Below are 10,513 nucleotides of genomic sequence, written 5' to 3'. Positions count from 1 at the left end.
CGGCACACAAGAAAGCCATCAAGTACCTGCAATTGACAGAATCGCGTGCAATTCAGGTACTCCAGGATTGCACTGGAGCGCGGCCAAATGGGGATTAAAGGAAAAGGTGGAGTGGAGCTTCACCTGCTGAGAGTGTAACACACACTGTGGCCTGTGATTGGAGATCAGCAGCAGTGGTGGAGTGGAGGGTAAAGCCACTTTAACTTTATTTATTTGGTCATTTTTGGCAGAAATTCAAAAGATCTATATTCCTGCATACATGTAAACTATAGGATGATACAATGTAGTTTGTTGTACATTCTATGGCGAAAAAAGAAGGTCGATTTCTTAGATGAGGATCATCTGTTTAAGTCAAAGTGTGCCCACATATATTCATAATGTGTTCTTTTTGATAACTTTTAGCCATCATCATCAAAGTTAATACCATAATTTACAGTCATACATAATGTTCCAGCGGAATTTAAAATGACATATGTAATCTTTTTCATTTCCCTCTACACAGTCTAACACATGACAAACCCATAAATGATGTCTAAAATCACCTTGAGGTTTTTTTTTTTTGTTCTGTTACATTTAATGACTGAAAATTAAATTCAAGTTCATTTCTGTTCTAATTTTAGTGTTCGAGGCTGCACTCCGGTCCGAGGAATCCACTTCTTGTTTTGAGCTTTAAGGGAAGCTATCATCCCAGAAATACAAGCAAGCCTGGAGGTGGTTAGGACATGAAAGTGAGGTAAGAAAGACAAGAGATTCATTCATGGGAAGGTGATTCAAGGCACCGACATCCCTGTATCTCTGCACAGCGACAGAAGATCATTATTACTCACTCACACTGCTCACACAGAGCTCACACGCAAACCTGCGATCAAACTGACAGCTGATGAGTGATAGCAGCAAGATTATAACAGCCTATTTTCATGACATAATAAGTGATTTGCCAGATGCAAATAATAATAATAATAATAATAATAATAATAATAATAATAATAATAATAATAATCATGCTATTTTTTTTTCTTTTGGTGTATATATTTTACCTTATTTGTGTTGTATGTTTTTTAATGGACTGTGAGTCTGGCTAAAAGATGGATTTAATAATAACAATAAATAAAATCATCAAAACTCAAATGATTAAGATTCAAAAAACAAAACAAAGAAACAAACAAAAAATGGCAACAACAAAAACAACCTCAAATGCTCAAATGATTGATAATTCCAGTAGCACTTTTTTATTAACAGGCATGGATGGACTACTGTATGGGCCTACAGGGCACAAGCCCAGGGACCCAAAGTGTCAGTGGCCCCCCTGGCCTTCACCTGCAAAATGTCTTTTTAAAGGTAAGGACCGGGAAGAGACTCGGAATGACCACAAATAGATACAAAAAGAGCAAAAGAGATGCAATGGAACTGCAAAGAGACACAAAATAACCTCAGAAACAGACAAAACAATAACAAGATTTCACAAAATGAGTACAAAGTGACAGGAAATGTCCAAAAATGCACAAAATGATCTTAAAAAGACACAAAACGACCTCAAAGAGACTCAAACAACTACAAAATGACATAGAACCACAAAGATGACTAGTAATGACTAAAACAACATTAAAAGACACCCTAATCCTAAAGTGTCATAAAAGACACAAAACCAAAAAAAAAAAAAAAAAACAAGAAACAAACAAACAAAAATGAAACTATGCAAAAACCATGGGAAAGCTCCCATGTTGGAGAGGTGTTGGGGCCCATCTCACATCTCACAATCGGCCCGTGTGAACAGGGTTGATTTAATCTATGTTAATGTAGTTTTTTTTTTTTTGTTTTTTTAAAGTGTAATAAGTAGACACATTTTGCCCTCCAGTGTAAGCAAAATTAATCACACTGCTTTCTATAACAGCCAGCATATTAAATTATATCAATATCACCCCATATATGCTAACATTCAGTGTATATATTTTCTCTTTCGCCATTTTCAAAATTTTTGATCTCGCATTAAACTCGTGTTCGCAAATATTTGGCAGTAGCCACGATATAAACTCAACCTACCATCATGCCTTGCGCGCCTACGTTGCCTGGGAGCAGCATGTGCTGCGCTGCTCTGCTCCAACTATGGCTCATTGCGGCTCAAGCTCTCCACAGGAGCGCACCGTATCGGCTACAGAGACGCTGCTTGGAGCTCCAGCAGAGACACCATCACAGCGCTGGACCTCAAGGAAGAACCCGCTGCTTTTATCGCTTATTGGAAATAATCAACACTGATGGATTCGATTGAAAACCAAAGCGGCGATCGCTTTACGCAAGGATACTTTGGACGCATATAAAGGATTAAGCGCTGTCGTTACAACACTGACACACGTGGAGGAGTTATTATTATTATTATTATTTTATTATTATGATTATTATTGGCAAAGCTTTATGATGGCGACAGCCGATGGATTTAACTCTTTAGCAGTGACTCGTCCTGTTGGATATGAGGAAATACTGCTTCTCACACGGGATGAGTGGTGTCCATTTCTCCTGCTGCCCAAGTCCTGTTGCTGGACAAGTCGTTTGCAGGACAGACGAGTCTCTTGGGATACTTAGCGCGTGTGGCCAGTGTCATAGATGGGCAGTACCATGATTTTGGAAATCGATATTTGTCGCTGTGGATTTTGGCACAAGGAATGGAATATCCTGGATTATATTTTGAAATCGATGCTCAGCAGACGTCAAGCAGTTTGGATAATGACATCTCATCCAGCAGGTGAGAAAATATTTTTTTTACCTACTACTGATATCTTTTAGGAAGTGAAATGTTATAATTTGACTTAATGTGTGTCAGACATTCACGATGCCACTATTTATTTATTTTATTATTTTAGTTTGAGACCTGCAGCTTAGTTAGTGCATTATGTGGTTTTCCAAAGGGGTCCCAGTTAGGAATAACTCAGTATTACTGGCTATTATTTCACAAACAAAATATGGAAAAAAAAAAAAAAAAGTCCGACAATGGCTGTTTTGACCAAAGGTTCTGTCATTATCTTCCTACACACCCATTTGGCCTACATCTTCAATACCAAATTACACCTGACAATCAAACTCCTCTCACATGGGGCTCCTCAGGACAACTCTTAGCAAGCTAGGGTCTGATCTGAGTCTATGGAGGGGGGCGTGTTTGATAGAAAACGCCCTGATCTGTTCCACATGTTCAAGTTCACCTGTTCAGAAATGCTCTCACACTGCTCCGTTATTCTCTGGGTTCATTGCGCGAACATCTTTCACCCTCAAAAGTGACTCAGTTGAGTGATTTAGTTAAATGTCAGACTCACTGAATTTTCAAATCGAGACCTTTATATCCCGATGTGGCCTTACACCTGCAGTGCCAGGTGTCCGCAGACCATTCACAGAGCCAGGACCTGTCATAACTTGTGAAAGACCAGGTGCAGCAAAGCAAACTAACAGTGTGGGTACAGTGACCATGCAGTCCACCCACTTCTCCAACAGTGAGTCCATTCAGGTGAGAGTAAATCTGTCTCCAGAGCTGTGCCCACATGTGAAGCGGCTGTCAGGAGTGGCACATGGCATGTAGAAGAGACCAACCTTAAGCTTTGGCGAATACACAGAATGATTTGGATGATGTGCAGATTCTTAAGTTTGAGTGCGACTTGCAGGTGCATGTGATGCGTTCAGTTGTACCTGTTGTGCATGCAACATAATGGCATCTATAGTGTGTCCATGCAAGTTATCTAATGGAGCTTCCACCTTCCTCTTCCTCTTCCTCTTCCTCCACCCCTTCAACTCTCACTCCTCAATACTTCCTTAGCAATGAAGAATTCCAGCTATTGTCGGGGCAGGGGACAGAGCCCCACTATATGTCTGTATACAGCGCAGTGCACAGACCGAGCCCCCCCCGACCCCACGCACACACGCACACACACACACACACACACACACACACACACACACACCCCCTCCATTAAAAATCTTCTCCAAACAAGACCCCCTTTCTCCACTGAAGAGGGACCCTCTGTCTAATGCCAAGTGACTCTCATGGCCAGCATTGACGGTGGGACACTTGCTTCACAAAAGGAGCTGAAGTGTCAAATAAACTCGGTCAGAGCCCCCGACACACAAGAATTCCTTTATCTGGCACCCTGGGAGGCAGACAAAGACAGACTTTGTGTCAGTGAGCAGGCCTTGACTAAACACTGGGGCTTTTTTTTTTTTTTTTTTTACTCCTCTTCTCACAACTTCTGCCTCTTCTTCTTCCTCCTCCTCCTTTTGTGGTTTGAACAGCGGAGCGGGAGCATATCTTTTGACGTGACCCCGGCTTGCCCCAGCATCTGTCCTGCACACAGCTAGCATCACCCCTGTGCTGCTGTGGAAGCAGATACACCCGTGTGCTCTCACACACCCGCTTCTCTCACGCACACATCAAAGCAGACAGAATATTTCAACGCAAGCACTTCTTTTTGGATACTTTTGTTTATGTCTTGGTGGAGAACTGAGGATAGCAAAGCAAGAATTTGCTTTCTCACAGGGCTGAGTGTGCTGGCTGAGCTGTCATATGATATGCTTGTGGTGAACCGCAGTAGAGAGCCATATACACACCAGGGTCAGACTCACTTAACAACCCCGTATTTATGCCGCTCAACATTTCCTAGGAACTTTCTCATCACGTGCAGCTCAGAATTGGCTACATTGTCATCTGTAAGAAATTAAAACACAATGATATACAATAATAATAATACCAGAGCTCCTCACACCTTCAGTTTGGGCATTTTTTCCACAAGTTTTAAACTGATTTACACAAGTTTCCATGACTTTAATAATACACCTGGACAAATCAGGTAACACAGACTTTTCACACTATGCAGGAATTCTATAGACAAGGCAAATTTATTTATAGAGCACACTGCATACTTAAAGGCAACCCACAGTGCTCAGTCAAGTCAAAGGTCATTGTAGCCCAATCACAAAACCAGTCCCAAAGGGCTGTACAAATAGTAATTCAGTTCAATTTGAATTTGATTTTCAAAAATGTCAAAAATCATAAGTGGGTTAACAACATAACATATCCCTCTGTCTTTGGACCCTCACAGCATATAGGGGAAAAACTCCCCTAAAAACCCCTTTGAAGGGGGAAAAAGGAACTTATATTGGCTCCTTGAAGTTAAAAACCTACTTTGAGAGTCCAAAATATTGGAAAATTACCTCATATGGCGTTGAGACACGGTGAAGCAGCACCACCAAGTTGTGGCGCAGAGCTGGACCTGGCTGGCCTCAGTGATAGACATGTGCATCAGGCCCCCAGGCGTGCTAATACAGGCCTGCTAGAGAGCGATAGTCCCCAGCACAGTGGTTAAGGTAAACAGATCGAGTTGCTGTGGTCGAGCGTGTTAATGATGTGTTTATGAGCTTAAGTTGAGTGGTGATTTATCATGTCTAAACTCCAGGCTCACCTCAGGTCCTTGGCCTTGGTAGAGCCCAGTATCTGGCATGTGTGTGTGTGTGTGTGTGTGTGTGTGTGTGTGTGTGTGTGTGTGTGTGTGTGTGTGTGTGTGTGTGTGTGTGTGTGTGTGTGTGTGTGAGACACTGCACACAGGTGACAACGCAGACTGAGCAGTTTGACCTAACGGTGAACCGATGTCATGACCGTTTTTGCCCACTTGAGAGAAATGGAAAGCGAAAGAAACATTTATTACGTATTATTGACGCCTTGTTTTTACAGCAAAATGTGCCCTCAGCGTTACCTCATCAGGTCTGCGGGGCACGCAGCTCAAATCGCAGGAAAATATCCTTCCATCATTAGTGTCAGATAACCTTTTAATGAGCTCCATGAGAAATATCAAGCTGTTGTGTGTCCTTTTCATATAGAGCACCATTTACACTCAGCTTGTGTGTGTGTGTGTGTGTGTGTTTAGAATGGGCTCTAAAGTTTGTCTGAACAGGAGAACTGTCATTTATTAGTAGTGCACGAACAATGGGGAGCTTGTCTCCGGGGTGGTGGGGGCCAGAGGGGGGCCAGAGGGGGCCGGTGGAGCCAGGGGAGGGTGGCCTGAGATTGGGCAGCAGCCTCTGACCAAGAACAAGCCCCTGTCTGATGGAGAGAACTGCTGACCCTTCCTGAGTAAAATGGCACCTTTGTTTCGAGGTGTATGTGTTTGTGCCTATGTGTTTATGTGTGTGTGAGAGAGAGGGAGAAGGAGAGAGGTTTTGAAAAGCTGGAAGCACTGTGTAAAGTGTTTTTTTTTTTGTGTTTTTTTCCTCAGCGCCTTGGCGATTTTCCCTACATTTGTGATGTTCTCTTAGCTGCAAGATTTGGGATAGATTCTCAAGGAACATGTGCAAGAAATGGAGGCAAATTTATTACTGATATGGCACAAAATCAATATTCAGGGTTACTGCAGATCCTTTAAGACTTTAAAGGTATTGAATACATTGATCCAAAATGACAACCTCAATTGTTATTAAAATGTCTTAAATTAGTCTTTGAAAAGTCTTAAAATGCTAAGACATAGGAAGTATGACTTTTAAGAATTGTTTTTCTGACATTGCATTGTAAAAACTGCATTAACATCACCAAAAAGTCACGTTTTATGTCACAATAAATATTAGGCAAAATTCTCCCGTTACTTGAGTAATTAATGTCAGTTCATGATTTCTTTCCTTCAGCTACTACTGTAAATTAGTCTTAAATTTCATTACATGTGGCATTTAAAAGGTCTTAAAAAGTATTAAATCCTATTGAGCAGCCAGCTTCTCAGAATTTGAAATTTTATACATAAATGCACAGCATGTATTCACTTTAAGACCTTTTACTTCAAAATGCAAAAAAGAGGTGTCCAATCCTTCCATCATAGAGCAAGTGCCTTCAGTAATACACAATTGTGTAGCACGCTACACAAAGCTATAGACCAGTGTGATGCTATGACACCAGACCCACTGCTTCAGACTAATTAGCTATTTTGTGTTTTCCTCTGGCCTGTTGCCACAGTCTGTGTGGTGCTTTCCTCCAACTGGCCCGCCAACAATTGTCTCCTCTCTAATGATGCTCATGAGGGGAGAGATGCTTTGTTTGAAGACATAGATGGGAGAGGGGAGGAGAGAGGAGGAGTAAATGCTGGTTGAGTAATGGCAGCAGATTGCTGATTTCCTACAGGGAAACCGCAATTCACGTCGAGGGTGGCGTGTGTGTGTTCAGTATGTGTATGTGTGTGTTATCCTGCTTTGGGAGTTATCAGGAAGTGGAGGGCTGAGAGAGACAGACAGCTTGAGTTAGAGTGTGGCAGGGTGCCCTAGAGGAAGTGGTGAACATGAGTGGGGGATTCTTCAGAAGTGATGCCTCTGGGTGCGACACTTAAAGCTTTGATAAAGCTCCCTGTGCACCTGGTGTTTAGAGCTTTTTTTTAGCTGAACTCCCTCTGGTATGGCCCACCACGCTTTTACTTAAGTCCTTCTACCCCTTCTGTCCTTGACCTCCTGTGTAAGCACTGAACTGAACAGGGATACAGAAGAATGAGGGCATTGGGGAGATGGAGAGTGCAGAAAGGTGAAAGGAAGATGGGCGGAGGACAGGCTCTTTTCCCCGCCAACACGCCCCTCGACACACACAGAGCAAACAGACGCACAGTGCAGCACAGGGGCATCTCTGTCGGCCCGGCAACAGACAGACAGCACACCATTCAAACTGCTCTCAGCCACAGGAAGGCTGCGTGCACCACCCACCTCACTACTGTGGATCTGCACAGGAGTAGTTAATAAGAGATGCTAAGAACAGGCTGAAATTGTAGCACAGGGTTTACTGCACACGCACAATGTGGTGAAAGTGAATTAATTTTGTTTTTCATAATATTTAAACACAGTGCAGAAATATATAGACATAATATAGTTTATTTTTGATGATTTTTTTAAAATTATTATGACAACATTTTAGTTTAAATAATAAAAAACACAAGAAGAAAAAAAAATCATAAGAAAATATATATTTTTTTTTTTTTCCAGGGGATGTAAAAGTTCACCTTTAATATCAACTTGGAATGCGTGTTTTCTATATTTCTTTGGGTGGTGAAATAAGGGCATACGTGACATTGTTTACAGTTTCCCTTATGTCCTCATTAAGGTTGTCAATTAGCACCACAGATGTTTTTTTGCATGTGTGTTCCAATGGAGGCTCCAGGTGTATGGTGGAGGATCTTTAGGTGTCCCCTCGACCTGCCCTGGTGCGAAAAAGAAAGTCAGTGATTTTGCAATCTTTAAATAGCAAACATTCCTCCTCCTGTTTCCTCTCAAAGCGACCTCACTTGTTCTTTTCACGCTCTGGTTTTGGAGGGAAAATTCCTTCCTTTGTGTTCCCCTCTTACAAATGTCACATTCCACCAAACCTGTGACCATATTCGGCCTTTACTTTGCCGGGGTGTGGGTCGCCACAGCAACGCCACTGCGTTTCAACGAGTCACACCTATACAAGTAAGCCATCCTCATTGAGGGCTTTTTTTTTTTTTCATTCGATCCACTCTTTCACTCCTCCTCCTCCCTTTTCTTTCGTCCTCAGTTGGGGAGGATAAAGGAGACATTTTCAGTGTGAAGAGGAGCGTGAAATTTCCTGTGTGACCTCCCCGGGACACGGCGGACCACCAGGCTCCTCAGATGACTGTGTATGTGTGCGTTAAATCCTGCGCTTGTGTGGGAGATCCGTGTGACGCACGCTGACAGCCTTTAGTGCGTGTCTGTTTTTCTTTGCTTTGTGTTAAAGGAGATTGAATGAGGTGGCGTTAACACTCCTCTCCACAAAAAAAGTGCAATTAAGTTGGATTAAGTGTCCTGACATTTAAGAGGAGCACACGGATAATCATGTCACATAAAGCTGTAAGCTGGGTGACTGGGAGGCAGATGCTCTTCCAGTAGGCCTGTGTTTGGCCAAGTTTTCACAGTAGGCCTCTGACAGACATGCTGTGGAAGTGGCTGTCAGTGTCCCTGACCAGAGGCGCAGATAAGCATACAGAGCCAAAGTGCTGTAATGACAGCTACATCAACTGGAGGCAGTCCAGACGTCAGGCTGTCATCACAGGGCATCACTCATTTAACGGGCGGGGCGAAAAAAGGACATTCATGCTCCTCTGTGGGCTGTGGCTCATTGGATTTGTGTCACCTTTGATGGGATTAAAATGTTATGACTAGCCGATGGGTTTTATGACATCTTATCTTATGAAATCTTTACTTTGTAGAAGAAATGTCATTTAGAGACAGGGGCTGTGTTGTAGTGCAGTCTGCGGTTGAGTTTTGGGCTGTGCATTTGTTAGACTCTGCTGCACCCCTGTGGATTAGAGCGATAACAGAACAGTAGTTTTCTGGGCTGTATTTCCTCTTCTGGCCACTGAAGCTCTGTGGTGCTAACTGGCAACCTTAGTCAGGACATGAGGATTTTTTTTTTCCCAAGCAGGCTGTTTTAGTTGACAAAAACAATAAACACAATAATAAGTGCATTAAAAAGCTGTAAACATTGTCACTTATGCCCTAATGTCATTATACAAAGTAATATAGAAAATAAACATTCCATATTTATATTAAATGTACAACACTGTGAACTTTTACATCCCCTGGACAGTAATTTGGATAATACTTATTTAAGATTTTTATTTTAAAAAATAACTGAAAAATAATAAATTATATTTATATTAAAAAAAGTAATAATTATTTTTAAAGAAATTGTATATCATGTCTATATTGCACTGTTTAAATGTTATGCACCAAATCATCACCAAGTCAAATTTCGAATAAATACAAAGTTACTTGGCTATTAAACAATTCTGATTCTGAATCTAAATCTAAATAACAGATCATGGCTACTCGGAATATAATAGAAATTCCTCCCTTTTCAAGCTAAATTTACATTGTTGTCTTCTAGTGATCCATCTATTATCTGTAACTGCTGTTACTATTCAGGGTAGCGGTGAGTTGTAGTCGATCCCATCTGACAAGATGCGGGTTACATGCTGGGCAGGTTGGCAGTTCATCACAGTTTCAAAAGTGAAAGTAGAAGCCAACCCCAGATTCAGTCTCGTTTGCTGTGTCACGTCGCGACATTTGCTTTCTGCTCGTGGCCCCAGGTCGCTGCCTTTTTCAAAAAACTCTCACCTCACCTAAGAACTTTGCGAGTACATGCTCAGATGTTCCTAACACACACACAAAAAATAATAAATAAAAAAATCCATGTAGGCAGTAGAGTATCTGCAGAAAATACCCTCTTTTTTTTAAGGAAAAATCTGCTTTTAGTCTGAGTTTTTGCAAAGCTGATGTATGAAATATCAGACAACTTTGGCCTCATGTTTTCTTTTAATGTTCAAACCTATCTGTATTTTTAAAAGAATTAAACACATTATATAAACAGGATGTGTAGTCAAGTAGACTTGTTTTTTCTTCAACGAAGAAAAGAACAAGTCTACAGAACAAGTCGGGGAAAGAATTATCAGGCTAAAAGATGTATTTTATGCATTTCCAGTTATACTAAAAATAGAAAGTAATCAGCTCAAGTTAAACA

At 41.5% G+C, this 10,513-nt stretch overlaps 1 long non-coding RNA gene across 1 annotated transcript in view; it reads left to right on the top strand.

Annotated features, from left to right (window-relative positions):
• The first annotated feature begins 1,252 nt into the window (after window positions 1-1,252).
• LOC121957084 overlaps window positions 1,253-10,513 on the top strand; it is a 63,060-nt gene continuing 53,799 nt past the window's right edge. The window contains exon 1 of the long non-coding RNA XR_006106734.1: window positions 1,253-2,737. This is a non-coding gene — a long non-coding RNA (uncharacterized LOC121957084). The remainder of the gene's footprint in view (window positions 2,738-10,513) is intronic.

The sequence above is a fragment of the Plectropomus leopardus genome, chromosome 17 (assembly GCF_008729295.1).
Source record: "Plectropomus leopardus isolate mb chromosome 17, YSFRI_Pleo_2.0, whole genome shotgun sequence".
NCBI lineage: Eukaryota > Metazoa > Chordata > Actinopteri > Perciformes > Serranidae > Plectropomus > Plectropomus leopardus.
This window is presented reverse-complemented; position numbering and strand designations above follow the sequence as displayed.